At 35.2% G+C, this 18787-nt stretch overlaps 1 protein-coding gene across 5 annotated transcripts in view; it reads left to right on the forward strand.

Moving 5' to 3' along the window:
* Positions 1-18787, forward strand: part of CETN3 (centrin 3) — a 608779-nt gene that overhangs the window by 20500 nt on the left and 569492 nt on the right. The gene's annotated exons all lie outside the window — the stretch shown is intronic.

The raw sequence follows: 18787 nt of genomic DNA on the forward strand, positions 1-18787 counted from the left end.
AAGCAAATACTGAAAAAGTACATACTGAGTAGTGAAAGTTCAAAAACAGATTGCATTTTGAGAGTAAAATTTAGGAAAACTTGTTTTCCCCAATTAACTTTTGTGGAGAAGATTTTATTTTAGGGATTGCTTGAATAAAGAACTCTTATTCTTAGTAGTAAATGGAAGGAACCTTGGGCTTCAGAGTATGGTTGGTGAAAGGATGTGTGGGAGGGTCTTTGAGGTATCAAGCAAAAGAGGAAGAGGGTTTATGGACCTGGATCAAATAGTTTAAAGCAAAGCTCTTGTAGGTCTCAGTGGAAGTGCATTGGTCAGAGGGGGTCATTTTAATAGTAGAATGATTCAGTAGAATTGTTCAGGATTTGGTTTGCAAGAAAGAATTTGTGGAATGAAATATGGCAGTCATCTGGATGATAATTTAGTTGGGCCTTGGAGATCTTGGTTAACCAGCCTAAGCTCACCGATTCAATTGAAATAGGTAATTTATCTACATTTCCTGATTCTGAGCTCAGTCATTTGTCATCCTGTAGTTAAAGCATTCCTTGGAAACTTTATCCAAAACCTCTATAGAAGATTGACAAGGTAAATCTAAAACTTGCGAAACCAAATCTCTGGTTTATTTGAGATAATATATTTACATTAGCGTTACCACTGTGTACTCTAAATATTAAGTAATAATAATAATTGTCTACAACAGCCAAATTATCCTTTTCTCTAAAGAAAAGGACAGTTTCCTTTTTTCTGGAAATCTGTGTCTTGTGCTATTCTGAGAATATGTAAAATATTTTTTCATTATATAATTTTGGGAAGATTACTGACATTTTATAGAATCAAATATCAGCAGAGTTACTCTCATACTTAATTAAAATATTGTTAAATAGGTTTTCTTTATTTCGTAATAAAAGAAATCAGGGATACTTAATAGAATCCCTGAAGTCTGACATTTCTAATTTTAATGACTTGTAACATTTGTCCAACACACCACTGTTTTTGGAAAAGCAATCATTTTCACTCTGTGGTATTACGGTAGACTGTCTATCCCCAAGGTCTTCCAAAACGTCTGTGTAAACCCGACAGCTAGGAAACGTGAACTGTTGTAGAACATAAATTCTGGCAATTTATTGATGTAGGTCTACATACATCAGCTAACTCACATCTGCTAAATGCTAAGTGATAAAAATGTTTCCAAATCATATTCCCTACCATTGAGGACCTTAAATTTAACAGCAGGTTAAAGATTTGGCGTTGGCCTACTGAGAAGTCTTTTATTAGAAAATATACTCTTTGCTTGTATTGAAAGTTCATGTATTTAAATTCTCTGTCAAGCAGGTAGACTTAACCATACTTGAAGCAAGACCTACATTTTCCTTTTGCATTTTATATTAAGATAAAAATGTTCAATTAAACCTGACATAGCTGGCCAAAACTGAATTCTCAGGAGACTTTTTCTATACCTATCTTGCTGGGAGGTAATTGTTACTAAATTAAGTGCTAAGGGATGGTGGGACATTGTTCAACATTGGCAATAAAAACAAAATAACTCCCTCAAAGGGAAAAGGAAGCAGCAGTAAGATTTGGATTCTAAAAATTTTCTTATGAGGAAACTTCAAATCTAGTTGCTTGGTCTCACTGCTATTGCAAAGATTGAAAGGGGAAAAAAAACTGGGAAAGGTTTTTAAAAACTAGAAAATTTCATATCTATTGTAATTACCTCATTTGATTTTGGGAAATTATACTTATGAAAATGTTTTGTGAATTGCAAAATTATATTAAAATAAAAATTGTTATAATTAGGTTTGTTATATAGTTGGAATTTTTGGTATATGGGTCCAAGTAAACTATACTTCTACAGTCTAATTCTGGAAATTCTGGGATTTCCAAGGCCTCTCGCAGACTCTTGGGTGTACCCAGACTCAGGTAGCTAGGATAGTGCTTGGAGGTAAATTCTAAACTCACATTAGTTTCTTCTTTCAAAGCAGGTGAGCAAGCCAAGTGTTCAGTCCATTTGAAGGAAATACAGAGGGTGCCAAAAAAAATATACATTTTAAGAAACGAAAAGACTATATTAAAATTGTAATACTCAATATGTACCGATAACAAAAGATGAATACAAGTCACATTTGACTTCTGCAATTACAAGAGGTGCTCAAAGTGGCTACCCTTAGTGTAATTTTAATAGTTTTTTTCTTTCTTAAAATGTGTATGCATTTTTTTGGCCCCCTCTATTTTCACAGAACCTGAGGTACCTCAAAGTAGAGAATTTATATATCATGCTGTTATATTTGGTTGGAATAATACTATTATTTCTATTTGGTTGAAATAGGCTTAAAAATCATAATTTATATTTTTACTTGAGTTATGATCAAATTTTTTTTAATTAAGGCAAATCTTGATTCCTAGCAGCTATTAGGGCCTTCACTTCTAAAAGGTTAATTCATGTGAAAAAGAAATAGAAAAGGTCTCAGATCTTTTAAGAGTTCTTTGTTTCTATCTTTTTTATAATTTATATCTTGTCTTTTTCCAAAGAAGAATTCGTAGCAAACTTCTCCAGCACAAATACAGTAAGATTATTAAAAGCAATGGATCACAAACCAGATGGGAGGAAGAAGAGACAAAACAGAGTCAACTTTGTTATTTGGAGTTAATTTGAAAGAATTTTCAAATTAACTTTGGCTAAGACACAGCAAAGACCTGGGACAAAGATTCTCTCCCCCTCACAAATTGCTACTTTTTTTTTTATTTTACCACTTTTGCTCTCTCCTTCTTCCCCTTGTTCCTGAGATTAGAGAAGTGCTGAGTTAACTGAGAAGCATCTCTGGTTGAAGTGGAGGTGTGAACCTGCAGCAGCCCCTCATTCTCTAGCGCTTCCTCCTCACCCTCCCAACTCCCAGCCCCATAGGGGAGGGAAAATGCTAGACTCCTGCTATGCCTTAGTTTTGTTAATCTACAGACTAGTTAACCTGTTTCTACATAATCAAGAAACTTGTTTCAGGAATCCAGACTGAGGTAAAAAAAATGAGTGGGGCAAGAGGTAAAAGTTTGATTTAGAATGACTTACAGTATCAATTTAGATGTTTCTGAAGTATAAATTCATTTACATATGAGTAATCATTATTTGCCAATGATATATTCCATATACTACTTTCTGAAGAAAATCTAGACTCACAGAATTAAAGAAAGTTACGATTGTTATAACGTATGGCTCAGTATCTTAAAACATGGCTCAGGATTCTGATAAATTAATAATTGAGGAATACAACTAACCATATCAATAGCTACTCACGGATTCCTAACCCTCAACGAAGCCAGAGATTTGGGTTGGTGTGGGAGAAGGTGGCAGGACTTACAGGGAAATGGTGAGTGACAGAAAGACAGAAAGATGGAAAAAGACTGCTGAGAAGTTATTGGCTGGGTGTTCATGTGATTTATAGATTTACAATCTGATCTTGGTTGTTCTGGGATCTCCAGGACCTCTAGGGTGTGGAAACAGGTAAAGAAAGACAATATCATCTAAATTTTAGTTTTTGCTTTGATTCTGCTTGACCAAAGTTTTCAAACGGGCACAGAATAAAACCTGATTGAGTTCCATACTTTTTAAGGTGATTGTGAATGGGCATCCACTCATGCAATTGGGAACCCTGGCTCTGGTTTCATTTCAAGGCCTTCTGTTTCATTCATGCACACTTATTTCCTCCATTGTATATCACTTGTTAGGGTATCATCTCATGGAACCTAACATTAATACTTATGTCTTGGTATTTCAATGTGGTAATATTTTTGTGAGTTTTCAAACAACGATTGTGTTTTCTCATCTAACGATCCATTTGTCTTGAATGCATTAATAGATAAAGACCAATAAGAAGAGTCATTAGCTAGATTGTTGTAATCTATGAATCTGATTTTTTAAAGCTTCACTATGTTGCATATTCAATTTGTTAATCTCTATTAATTAAATCTTTATGTTTTAAAGATGTTCTTTTTAGGAAGACAGTTTTGATTCTTAAAATTATGAATGTATTAACAAATTTACATGTAGAGCAGATGAGTCAATCCACACACCTTCTAACCCCCTTCTTTATACAGACAATTCTCTTAAAGCTTTCCATATGCATTATTTTGAGGAAGAAAGTACTTGATTTGACAGTTCAAATGAGAAGTGATTTGGGACAGAAAAGTAGGACAAAATATATTTTCAACCTCCACCAGGGGGACCTATTGCTGCAACTAAAAAATTGAATCTGAGGAAGAACATGCATTTCACACGCCAGTTACATGACACTCGTTTTCCGTTTTTAAAGTATACACACATTTGAAAAAATGCCTTTGTATTCCACATACTGGTACTTCTCATATTATAATTTTATTTTTACATTAGATGTAAAAAATAAAATATAAAAATAGAGAAATAAGATAGATTCTCTTGATTTGTTAACCGTTTTTGGTAGAATGACTATAAGGTGAAAATACAAATTCAGTCTTTATTTGAGAATAATTTTCATTTAAAGCACCTATAGGATGATCTACATAAAGCAAAAACAAAATTTTTTTTCACAGAGCACATTTCAAAATTTTGCCGTTTCAGTATATTATATTCCCTACTCTACTGGCTTTTGTCTGGAATTTAAAGGCTTACAGTTATGAAAGTTATAAAACCTTAAGTTTACAATTTAAAGGTTTTACAGTTATGAAACGTTTTCATTCACACTATAAAATTTATAATCACAAAATGGGTAAGTTCTAGAATCCAAAATTGATAAATCTGTCTTCACTCCTGGTTCTGAGGAGTGCTTTCAGATTATACATGTTTTCTTAGCATCAGGTACTATCCTAATTTGTTTATACTTTTATGCCTCTTAATATTTTTAAATTTTGTTTTCTGGTTTAAGTAATTCCATCTCTATATTCTAGGTGCTTTTACCTGACTCATATCACTGCCTTCTTTCTGATTTTATTGATTAGAAGTCATTTACATTAATGGTTCTGAGTGGTGAACAGTGTTGACAAATTCTGTGTGGCAAATATTACTATCCTCATTTTTCAGATGAGGAAATTGAGGCTGAGAGTGATTACATTACTTCACTAAAGTACTATACTCGCTTCTGATTCTAAACCAATATTTTCTCCACATATTACAGTTGTTTTTAACATATCCCAAATATAGAGTAACCATTGTTCCAAGCATATTTCCTCAAACTAGACTCGTGAACTCAAAATTTGAGTTAGTGTGCCTTCTGACTAGATATGTTCTTCTATTGTCTTTAATAAATACCAACACATGGTATTTAGTTGTAGCAAGATATATTTTTTATAGATACTCTCATAATACATTTGGCTCAACAGTGTTGTAATGATGCCTTTGAATTTCTGTTTACAAACACACACAACACACACACACACACACACACACATTTTCTCCCCAAAGAAAAGTTTTAACTCTGCTTTATGAAGAATGGAATGCAACTCAAGCAAAATGAAATGACAATGTGTTTAAGACATATGAAAAGTTTTACTTGTACTAAGAGAAATGAAAAATTAAAAATGTACTGAGATACCACCTTCATTTATTCAGTTATTTTTGCAATACACTTTGTCAAACACTAGGAGGTGGGGAAATAAATAAAGCAATGTACTTTATACTGTTTATACTGTTGGGTATAAACATGGTATAAACATAAATAAAGCAAATGGTATAAACATAAGGCAAATATTCTACTGTTGGGTAAAAACATGGTATAAACATCATAGAGAGCAATTGATAATATCTGTCAACATGGGTTTATTATAGCAGAAAATGGAAATGTCCTTTGATAGGTTGATTAAATGGAATACTATATAGCTGTTAAAGAGAATGAGAAAGCTCTATACTGATATGCAAAGAACTTTAAGCAATAGTAAATGAAAACTGTAAGGTGCAGAATAGTCTTAAGCTTTGTTTTATGTAAAAAGGGAAGAATAAGGATTCATATTCACATTTTCTTTTACATAAAGAAACTTGAAAGATACACAAATGTCTAATAAAAGTGATTACCTGCTTGGGATTGTAGACAAAAGAGGAAAGTGGGTAGCTGAGAAATGGGTGGGAGAGACAGTTATTTTCTTTAGAACCATGAGAATAGTCTATTTTAAAAATGTATATGTGAGAAAGAAAGAATAAGTCGAAGATTAAGTATCTGCATATACTTTTGCTTCCTAAAATGACAGTAAAGGGATATTTTTAAAAAGGTATACACCCACAGGACAGAATGGGAGAGGAAGAAAGCAAGTTTTTGGAAGCTGGAAAGCAGATGAATGAATGGTACTGACTCAGCAGACCTAGAAAGGTAAATTCTTTGCTGACAGTGGAAAAAGCTGAGAAGCTTTCACACAGTAGAATATCCCAAAGGTTCAGGAACTGGCTACTCCATGTACCTCTGGAAATGAGATTGAAAGTGGGGCTAAAAATAGGAGGATTGATTGAAAACTTCTACCATGTTTCTGTGAAAATAAGACAGCTGGACCATCAACCCTAATGTGTTTTGGAGCAAAACTTAGCATAAAACCCGGTTTTATTTTCAGGGAAACATGGTATAAGAAACAGTTAAATCTCCAGTTGCACAGCTAGGCAAATTCCCTTTCCCAATCTTCAGGTTTCGTCTCTGGAGTGGGAAAAACAAAACAAAACAAAAACACCTTACAAAAATCTCTGGATTGAGATGTACAAATAAGAGGTGGGGAAGAGGCAGTAAATTGCTGAAAGCAAAGTGATTAATTGAATATTACATACTGAATACCAAGACCCTCTCCCTCATCTCTTTTCCCACTTGGCACTCAGAGTGTTGCCAATACAGTCTAGGCTGAAGATACTTTATTATGAAATCTCTCCAGTTGAGAAAAAACATCTGGGGAACCTAATGACGTGGCCAGCCAGAATAGCCTACAGTAAAGCTACGGCTGACAAGGGCTAGCATGAATTTAGAGCTTTCTAACAACTTTTTACTACCTCACTCAAATAGGAAAAACCGAAGGTCACTACGTAACTGAAGAAAGATTTAACATGAAAGATAAAGTCTGTAGTGGGTGCTGTGTTGTACTGCTGAGATCTGCTCTTCAAGGGCTGAGTCATTCTTTCTCCAGTTGGTATTATTGACTCCTGAGGGCTCACATCCACGTGGCCGACAGGTGTCACTCTGCTGGGGTTACATCCCGTTACCAAAGCAGTCCATATCCAGTTGGTTGAGATGTGGGGTGTGAGCTGGAGGCATAAAGATGTGGTTCCCTTGCTTTAATTGGGAATAAAAGTTGGGAATATCTCTAAAAGGCCTTCCCAGCTCCAGACAACCCCTGTGGGATTGGCTGTTGCAACTGCATCACAGTTCAGCTTTTCAGTTGGCCTCATGCTGCTTCCCTCACTCCCTTAAATGTATTGTTCCTGAAAGTACTCCCCAATTAACCACTTACCCCTAAATCTAAATGTCAGGAAACCCTACCTACAATAGAATCCAAAACAAATAAATAGAAAAAAGTGGGAAGAAAAAGATTAATAACCTCAGATAAATAAGAGAAAATATTACATTAAGGATACAAAAGCAAGACATCATAGAAGGAACATTAAAATAACATAAAAAAACTTCTGGAAATTAGAAAAAAATGATGGCAGAAATGAAAAACTCAATAGACAAATTGGAAGATAAAGTTGAGGAAATCTCAGCACATTGATCAAAAAGAGGAAAGAAGTGTTTTGATCATCAGTCTAAATATCTGGCATATGAATAAAAGAAGTTTCAGAAAGAACAGAAAATGGGTGTCATGGGAGAGAATAATGGGAAAGCAATCATAATTCAATAGTGACATTTTTCAGAACGTAAGGATATGAATTTCCAGGTTGAGTGCTTGGCCCAATTATTACTATAGGGTACCTCATAGCAAAATTTCACAATACTGGGGGCTAGAGGGTGGAGTGGGAAAAGAAGATTCTGGAAGCTTCCCGAGAGAATTGATAGGTCACATGCAAAGTATTCGTAATCAGAATGACTTCTTAACACACTGGCATCCTGAAGACTATAGATCAATAGGTTCAATATGGTGAAGAAAAATAACTTTCAAGCTAATACTGTATACCCAACTAAACTGTTAATTGTGAGCTAGAATAAAGACATTTACAGACCTATATAGTGTCTCAAAAAATTTGCCTCCCATTTATCTTCTCCAGAAGCTCCTGGAAGATATACTCCCCTAAAAGGAGGGAGTATAATAAGAAATGTTAAGGTTTAGTATCCATGAAAGAAGAATCTAATGCAAAAGCAAAGGAAAATCTCTTCTGATGTGGGTTAAAGGCAATACCAAAACGTTGACTATGCTGTAGGCTTAGAGAGAGACCAATCCAGATTGAAATGTGTCCGAAGGTTCTGGCAGAAATTATTCAAGAAGATTAAATCACTAGAATACCTACTGTGAATAAAAATTGAGAAGAAATTTAACAATTTTTAGAGTTTAGGGTTAAATTGGTGATAACTACCAGAAAACTAAGCAAAAGTAAAAAGACTGTTAGCTCCAGGAATTTAAAATTTATGCAAGAAAGAAAAAATAATGTTATTTATTACTTGATTGTAAAAAACAATACATAGTCATAAAAAGTAAATGTTGAATATTGATCTAACCAAAATTCATTCAATGATATTGGGAAGGTAAAGGAAGTGTGTATGTGTGTGTTTGTGTGTGTGTGTGTGTGTGTGTGCTGCATGCATGTGCCTTGTGTGTATTTGCTGGGATTACAGAACTAAACGCTCATCTATAAGGAGAAGTAGCAATCTAAGAATGGAACATACTTTAGTATTGAGAACGTGAACTTTGGGTGCAGACTTCCTATGAATCTGTTACTTTTCAGCAGTATGACCTTGAGCAAGATACTTGACTTTTTGTGCATTAGTAATCATCTGTAAAATTGGGATAATGATAACACATCACACAGATCTAGAGGCTGTGAGGATAATATATATGTGAGCTTAGAATACCACCATACTGCTATATAAATATTTTCAACTTGTTATCTGTTATGGACTGAATTGTGTCCTTCCACCAAATTCATATGTTGAAGTCCTAACCCCCAGTATCTTAGAATGTGACTGTTTTTGGAGGTAGAAGTTTTAAAGCAGTAATTAAATTAAGATGAGGACTGTAGGGTGGGTCCCAATCGAATTTGACTGGAGTCCTTATAATAAGAAACTGGAACACAGCGAGAGAGACACAAAGGATGCATGGATAGAGAAAAGACCACGTCAGGACATAGCAAGTCCTTCTCACGGATAGCATGAAGAGAAGGCAGACATCTTCAAAACAAGGAACGGTGCCTCAGGAGAAACCAAACCTTGATATTGACCTTTGATATTGACCTTCTAGCATCTAGAATTGTGAGAAAATCATTTCTGTTATTTAAGCTACCCAGTTTGTGCTATTTTGTTATGGCAGCCCTATCAAACTAATTCATTCTCATAGTAAAAGATTTGAAAATTATTACCAAAATATTCAATTTAAACAACTGAGAATGGTTACCTGTGGGAAGCAGGATATGATGGTAGGGAAGAGAGACTGTTTTATTTTTTTTTAATGAAAACTTTGTAGAACTCATTAACTCCTTACACTATGTGTATTTATAACTTTAATGAAAGTACAAACACACAAAAAATGGAAGGCAGCGTCTGATAAATCAGTTATCTCTTGTCTTTTTTCATCTGTGTGATTAAGAACTCTTTGGAATTCCATATGATTTCCTCAGCCTGGCCTCTATTTTCTCTCCCTGTGGCCCTTCTGACATTTTTACCCCAGGTAAGACATAATCAGTCAGTGTGTTTTGGTTGCAAGTAATAGAAAGCCAACTAGAAGTGTTTAACTGTAAGGAAATATTCTTGGAGATAAAAAGAATCGTTGGTTTGAGATAGTTGGTTTTAGGTGGGGAGTCTAGCTCAATAGCTCAGTGACATTATTAAGAACCAGGTCTTTCATGTTTATTCTGGGCTGCTTTTCTTAGCTTTCTGGCTACTCTCCTTATAAGTGCAAGATAACTGAGGGCAGCAGTTCCAGGCCTCATGTCCTCATAGACAATATCAAAGGCTGCATGGGAGAAGAAGGCATCATATTCACGGTTCTCTTTAAGAAAGAAACATTTTGCCAGAAGCCCTTAATGCATTTCTCCTAATATCTCACTGATCACAACTGCAGCACGTGTCATTCCTAAACTAAGTAGCCAGAGTAATGGAATTACCAAGGTTGGCTTAATGCAGATAACACTCTCTGAAGTTGGGGAAGGGCTCAGGTTTTCCTGAAACACACCTCTGACCCACACTGGAATATAGTCAGGATTATGTTAGCAAGGTATAAGGGAAGAGAAGGGCTAATGCCGTGGAATAGGGAAGAAGAAATAATACATTTTAGCGACAGTTCTGTGAGATAGGAAGGGAGAGTATTATAAAACTTCCCTGGGAAGAGAAGAGAAAAAGGGAGCATAAATCAGAGATGAATGTTCTGGCTGCCCACCTTAAGGTTTAAATTTAGGGCGGGGCGTAGTAGGCAGAGATTAAGGATGATAGAAACACTCAGGTACTGAGTGAAGGGACCCTTCGTCCTGGATATGGCCTAAGAAATAGGAAGTCTTTTAGAGAAGTCCTGAAATTAAAATGAAGCCACAGTCAATATGTCACCATGTAAGAGATTAGAGGGCTAAAGAACGGCTGTATGAAGGGTCTGGTATCGTGGTTTCCATATAATCTGAAGTTCCTGCAGAAAGTGGATTTTATGCCTAGACTGTGGTTGAGACCGGGGCCTTTCTGGGAGGCATCCAAAAGAACTGACAAAACCTGCTGCGCTACACGGGAGCTCCCTAAACTGCTGCCTGAGGACATGAAACCTTCACTCTGCCTCTATTCTCTCCAGAAGGTGAAAGGGGAAGGAAGAGGAGAGGTGAAAGGAAGGTAGAAAACAGTCCTGACAGGGACTTTGAGCTTTTCATGTACTGAATAGTCATAGTTTAAAATGCAAATTTTTCTCATCTATAGGAATGGGTCTCCAGAATAAAAGGAGATCAGTTGTAGAGAAAAATTGCCATTTTTTCCTCACCTCAAAGTATATCAATTTTGGCCTTGCTACATTTTACATGTTTCAGGATTATCTTCCTCTCTTTTCTTTTCTTTTCTTTTTTTTTTTTAAGTAGAAAAAGAAAGAAGGAATGTAGAGATGGAGATGCATAGGGTCCTCTGGAGAAATGAGTGATGCTAGATATACTTGGTTTTAGAGAACGTTCATTAGGATTATGCAAGCATGATATAAAATTATTTAGTTAACCACTTTAAAATGTTACTATGGTTAATAAAATATTTTTAGTATAAGTAAACCAAATATAATGTCATTTAACTGGGTTTTTTAAAATGCAGGCATTAAAATGTATTTTTTACTATGTAAAGATAACCACGATTCCTTACAGAAACAAGCAACTAGGTTACTTACATTTATTTTGTTTGCATTATGTTTTCTGTTTACTACATATGTTTAACCAGGTGGAAAAACAACAGAAAATTTCCATTTTTGAAAACAAATATAACCTGGTCAGGAATTGAATTTACATTCTAATTGCATTATAATAAATCAGGAATGTTTACGGTTGAATCTAGCACCCACTTAAAACTCAACACATGTATAACAATAAGAAAATTTGTTGGCCAAAATGTTGTAATAGCTACTAAAAATACATGAATACATTTTAATATCCAGACAGGAAGTAACAGACATACAGTGTGTATTTGAGCACATGTATCATTTGGACCGATGCCAGATTTATGTAGCTAATGATTAAAGTGTGATTTAGAGATACAGTCACTCTGTATGCATGGGCATTGCTTCCATTAGCATTAATAGTATTTGCGTGCACACAATTAGAGGAGAGAACTGAAATTTGTTGAAAAGCAAATGAGGATGATTTTTAACTTTGTAGTTCTAGGAGTGTGGGACTGTATTATTAAAAGCTCTGTGAAAGGCCTTAATTTAGGAACTGAGATACAGAAGCTGTATATTGAACTATAGTCCTGCATGTATACTTTGTATTATTAGAGAAAAGTGAGTCAGGCAAGCCAAGGAATTTGTCAAAGGCTGTTCTGGAATCATGATACTGTGTAGAAATGGGAACCAATGTATGAATTTTGGATGTGGATCAATTTGAGGAATATGAACAATTTTTACTCTGGGACAAAATGTAATTGATGCTATTGCAGCCATTAGTGGGTGCATGCACACATAGACACACACCAGTTACTTACATTACCTATATTCACCTATAAACATCTATTTCCTACCCACGCTTTAGGAAAATAAAAATATTTTCAAGTCTATTGAGTGTATTTCTTTTTCTTGCTGCAAGATTATCAAATAAATTGTTGAATCCTAAATTCCCGGGAAACTTTGGGAGGAAATGGAGGGAAAAGTAAATTTGTATCCTTTCCCCATCTTCTACTTCCCAGGAAATGGCTCTCATTAAATACACCTTTTCGTTTAGTGAGTACCAGGAAGAAATAAATTAGCTAAATAATGAATTAGACCAAGATGGCGACAACTGATAGATTTAACTTTCTGTGGGAATAATTATATTTGAAAGTACAGTTTATTTTGGAAAGCCTCTGGGCAATATATTCATTCATTCATTTGGCACATTCTTAGTGAACGTCTATTCTGTGCCAGTGACTTTTCTGGCTCTGCTGACCAGAGGCGAGTAAGATAAAGTTCCTGACCTCATAGATTTTATAAGTGAGCAATAAGCATTAAGAACTTTAAAAATGTCTACATTATTTTTATTTAGTTATTATATTTTTATTAATCTAATCTGGTAAATACTTAGAGATTTGCACAAAGGTTGATGTATACAAATTCCCATTGCATCATTATCAAATACCTACATACTTTTGCATATGTTTTGAAATTATACTAAGAAATGGATATCTCTGGCTAGGGAATAGGAGTACTTTTAATTGTCCTGATGCTTTTCTGAACTTTCTAAAGTTTCTGAGCATACATTGCTTTTTTTAAACAACAAAAGAAATGTATTTACGATCCTTTTAATCTAAAGATGCAAAAACTGATGGATTATGGGGGGTAGAAGATATTTGTGAAAAACAAGACCTCACTATTTCCCTAGGGTACACAAATCATCTTCCCTTGATTTCTGAAAGGTTTCTGGTGTCTATCCCAGAATCCCTTAGTGGATTCTTCTATGTCATGAGAAGCCAGCCTAGAAGTATTTGAAGGGCTGGATATGAATAGAAATGTGTAGGCCAGACTTGAGCATTAAGTGAGAAGAAACTATGGAGTGAGACTGATTGTTTTCCTACTTCTCACCAAGAATGTAAATTGTCAGGTGCTCAAATGCTCAATACTGTTATAATGTATTCACAAGTATTCTGTTCTACTTTTCGGCATATTGAAGAATTTAATTGTCGCCCCTTCTGAGGTTAGTTAGGTGGACTATACTGCATGTTTTGGCAAATGAAATATGAGCAGAGGTGATATCTGTCAATATATCAAGAGGTGGGAGTGGCAAGAACCTGTGTGCCACTCCCACCTCTTGGTATATTGGTTGATATGGTGTCCCCTTGCTGTGATGATCATGGAGATATGTGTTAAGACAGAGCTTCCACAGCCCAAGTTTCTTAGTGACTTAGTGACAGGATGGAAATCTCCTGTGATTGTCCTTTAATATTTATCATGGAAAAAATTTAACTGGATGTATTAAGTGCCTGTATTCTGGAGGTTATTGTCGCATAATAGTTATCTCATTGAACCAATAAAAAAGTAAACAAAAATTATGTTTAGATATCTTAACACAGATTTCCATCCACAGATCACTCGTTGAATAGTTGGTCTTTCAAATGAATAGTTTGATTTTTTTAACCCAAATTGTTATCATACATTAATTATTCAAGAAGAGTTGAAATCTCAGACATCGAATAGTTTATACTTCTAATATCTACTCTCCTAAGGCAAGGAGTGTCTCTAGGTTTCAACTTGGCTTTCTCCGTGGATCACATCAGTCACAGGCAGTTACAAAGACGGTGGAAGTTGTCCCACCAGGGCTGTGAAATAATAAAAATATATAAATTGGTCCTCATCTCTCTCCTTCCCCCCTTCCTGTTTCAGAGCTCCTAAAATCCTTGTAAATAAGGGTGCTAGGAGAATCTTTTGTTCCAACATTTATCTTTAACCCCAGTTCCTGACATAGACCTCCTAAGATCTTCATAATTTCCGGACTGAAGAGTGTCTGACACTGAGCTCCTACATCCTTTGGAATTTCCTGGGTGACAGGGATGTCTTTTGTTCTAATGAGGTGGCTCTCGGTGGGCTTCTGGATGGGGGCTGGTCACCAGAGATACCAAGCCATGATTAGGAGCTTGAAACTTTCAGCCCCACCCTCCATTCTCTGGAGACAGGAGAGGGGCTGAAAATAGAGTTAATACTCTATCATGCCTATGTGATGACGCTTCCATTCAAATTCCCACAGTACAGCTTCCGGGATAGGAAGCTTCCGGGTTTGGAGCTTCCGGGTTAGGAGCTTCCGGGTTAGCCAGCACATCACTAACCGGAAGGTGTTGCATCTTAACTCCGGATCTCATCCTGTGTATCTCTTCATCTGACTGGTCATGGGTAGCCTTTATCAGACCGTTTATAATATAATCTGGTAGACAAAAATAAAAGTTCTGTGAGCTGTTCTAGCAAATGTTTGAATTTGGAGAGGGGGTCATGGGGACCTTTAATTTGTAGCCAAGTTGGGCAAAGTTGTGGATAATCTGGGGACCTACGATTTATAATTACCATCTAAAGTTGTGGGCAGTATTGAATTGAATTGTAGGACACAATTGAATTGTAGGACATCTAGCTGTTGTCACAGAAAATTGCTTGGTGTGAGGAAAAAAAACCCACACATCTGGCATCAGAAGTACTGTGATTGGGGTAGTGTGTGAGAGTAAAGGAGAAAACACACAGAATTAAGTTTTTCCTTACAAAGGGCTCATTACCTGTAATCAAATCTGCTGATAGAGGGGCAGCCTGTGAGTTCTTTTGTGGCTTAGCCACAAAAACCATCTACAAAAATAGGGTTATTGCTTTAGATGTGGGTAAAGAATCTGAAACCTTGACCTTGGAGAATGGAGAATGCTTAATGTTTTTATTTGTTTACTTATTTTTATTTATATCTATCTAGAAGTTTCTCAGTATGATTCTGTGACTCACAATTTTCCTACTACTTTATAACTATCCTACTGTATTTCAGGTAAGTTGTGACAAACTAAAGAGGCTTTTATTTGTTAAATCTGTAAAGCATCCATTATAAAGAAATACCATGTTTTATAAAATAGATAATTATGAAGCCTCTTTCTAAGTCATACACACTTCCCCTTGGGGTGTATGTTTTATTAGTTTTCTCTGCAGATTGATATGTTTTTCTTTTTCATCTAAATAGTGAACCCAAAGTCCCCAAATTTACATGAACTTAGTTTTTACCACCAGCAGACACAACCTAGAATTGCTTAATCCTGAGTATAACTTCCTGGAAAGAGAATCCAATTGGACAAACTTTAGTCGAATGTACAAATCTGGCCCAATTAATTGTGGCTTATGGCACCAGGTCATCTCTGGATGGGGTGGAATATTTGCTTTCAAAAAAAGGAGGCTGACAACCTAGAATGTGTGTGCTGCAGATAGAATTTGGAACACAGTATAGTTGGAAATCATTGGCCTAGTGTATTATTAGTATAGTCCCCAAAAATTTGACTATCACAGTCAATTTATAAAATTGTTCCATTGAGCTGTTAAACATATTTCTATATGATTTTATTTAAATTAATAGTATAAAGGGAAAATATTGATGTGATTTGGGGTATGTCTTTTTAACAATCAAGTGTACCTTATAATAAAAAGAATTACTTTGTATATAATAATGTCAATGGAGATACAATAACATGGAGATGGGAATGGTTATTGAGTAAAGTTTATTGAGAAAGTATATACTATAATGTTTTAAATATCACTAGACAAGATATATTTTATAAATCAACAATTTACTTAAAATTTCAAATTCAAAGAAGTAAAGAAATTGTTAAAGATTTACAAAAAGGCAATGTTTCCTAAAGTATTAGCTTTACAAGCTGCTCCTCCAAAAGGCTCCATGCTTTAATAAGTTTGGGAACTGCTCATTACATTCACTTCTTGGAACTTCACATTTCACATTAGTATATAAAAGGCTCTGGTATGTCCAGTAAAAAAGAAAGTTATTTAACTTTGTAACCCAAAATTATTTGAATGTGGATTCATTATTACTATACTTTCACTTTTAATGATTTGAAAATATTTTGAAAATAATAATAGTATAACATTATTGCCAATATTTTGGATATTACTCATATTTTGAATATTTCCATTTTATAAAAATATATTTTGCTTAAATGTAGATGCTAGGAAGTCTCTTTAGTATGTATGTAAGGATGGATTTACCTATTTAGCTCTGAACATTAGTTTGACTAAGGAAAGGTTGAAAACATGAGTTCTTGGGTTTGAATCACCAAGCCCAATCCAACACCACAGACTTTCCTCCTTTCATTATTTGTATGTCCTTTCTCCAACAGTGAGATTGATATCTCGTTCTCATTATCCATAGTATATTTATTTGTTCAATCCTAGAATGACTATAGTTTCAGAATAATTTGCTAATTAGGCTGTTTATATTCTATTTTGGGTTTTCTCCAAGTCCTGGTTTCTTTTCGTCACTTGTATTTTGTGGATGTGAAGCAATGTCATTGTTCTAAAAATCAGAATTATATAAGAAGATACTTAGAGATATTCCGCCTCACCCATTCTACCTTGTTCCTATTCCTCCATTCTTTCCGTTCTGTTCCTACCCCTTGTAGGTAGCCAACTTCATTAGTATCTGCTTTATCCGTTCTATATGTATTTTTTATAAAGTGAGCAGATACATGTATATTTTCTTATTTTTCCCTTTTCTTTTCCTTACATGAATGACATAATACGGTAGATACTCTTTGTATTTTGCTGTTTCCTCTTAACCATATATCCTGCAAATCACTCGATGTCACTTCATAAAGATCTTTCTATTCTCTTTTTATAGCTGCATAACTCTCCCTTTGTGGATATAGCATAGTTTAGCCTATCTATGGGCTTTTAGGTTGTTTCTAATATTTTGCTAATTCTAATAATGCTGCAATGAATAACCTTGTGCATATGTATTTTCCTATTGTTGTAAGTATATCTTCAGGGTAAATTTGTAGAAGTGGAATAGTTGGGTTAAAAAGTAAATGCATATGTAGATTTGTTGTTGTTACATGCAGTTGTGTCAGCGCCCACTCCTGGCCACTTATGAATGAGTGATGTCCACAGTGTCCTCAACAGCCCTGCTCAGCTCCTGGAGACTCATGCTTATGGCTTCTTTCTTGGGGTTGATCCATCTCATATTTAATCTTCCTCTTTTCCTGCTGCGTTCTATTTTCCCCATCATAATGGTATTTTCCAAAGAACTCTGCCTTCTCATGATATGCCAGAAGGAGGACAGCTTCAGTTTTGTCATTTTTGCCTCCAATGTTGTTTCAGGCTTAATTTGCTCTAGAATCCACTGTCACCTTTCTGGCAGTCCAAGGTATCTGTAGAGCTCTCCTCCAGCACCATATTTCAAATGAATCATTCTTTTTTTCCATATCAGGCTTCTTCACTGTCCAACTTTGACATCCATACATAGTAGTTTTATTAAGTATTGTCAAATTCCCCTCTGAAATGGTTCTATCAGTAATGTAGGAAAGTGCCTGCCTTCCCCACAGCCTTGCCAACAGAATGTGGTCATGTACATTTACATTTTTATTAATGTGGATTGTGCAATTTTTAATTGAATTCTTTTAAATTTTACTGTTGATTTGGAATGAACACTTTGGGAATTCCTTTTTATTTTTTAGCATCTATTAGATGATTTCTTGAGATTCTGTCAGTTTTGTGATTTTTTTTTTTTTTGGTCACAGTCATAAAATTTTATCTATCAACTACCTATTACAAATTTTATCATTCACTACCTATTAATAAAATACGTTGAGTGACCTTTATTTCCTAGAAAATATACTAGGACACAGTACTTGTCCTCAAGTTGCTTATTGATTAGGAGATAAGCAAATAAATGGAAAATTATGATACAATGTAGCAAGTACCTTATTATTGGGGATGGGCAGGATGATGTAAATAAGTCCAAAGTATTAATGGAGCACTAAAGGGGAACATTTCCTTCAAATGTGCAAGAGGCTTATTGGAGGAAGTGATTTCTTACCTGAGTGAATCTTTAACATGAGTAGGAATTAACCAGTGGGAAGGGGAGGGAAGGAATGTTGGTGAGTTTTCCAGATAGACACCGTCTGCTTGGTAAGACCTTCCAGTGAGGGAAAAAAGGGCTGAATATACGCAGTCTGGAATTACAAGCAGTTTAATGTGAGTGGCATATATTACACATTCAGGTATGCACTCACAGATGTGGGGAAGTGAGAGAGGACCAGAGAGAAGTGTAATTCAAGAGGCACATTGAGAAGATCAGCCTTCCTCCACGTGACAAAGGAGACTTACTAAAACACCGTATAGGCAGAATAGAGCTGTGATCAGGATTTTTATTATGGGAATGACAATGAGGTATTAACAAAGAACTTGACATTTATTCTCAAAGTGTTAAACTGTGTTGTTTATATAAAGATATGTTAAGTCACATAAAAGAAAGGGGTGCTCTTATTCCCTAGGC

The sequence above is a fragment of the Rhinolophus hipposideros genome (assembly GCF_964194185.1).
Source record: "Rhinolophus hipposideros genome assembly, chromosome: 7".
Lineage (NCBI taxonomy): Eukaryota > Metazoa > Chordata > Mammalia > Chiroptera > Rhinolophidae > Rhinolophus > Rhinolophus hipposideros.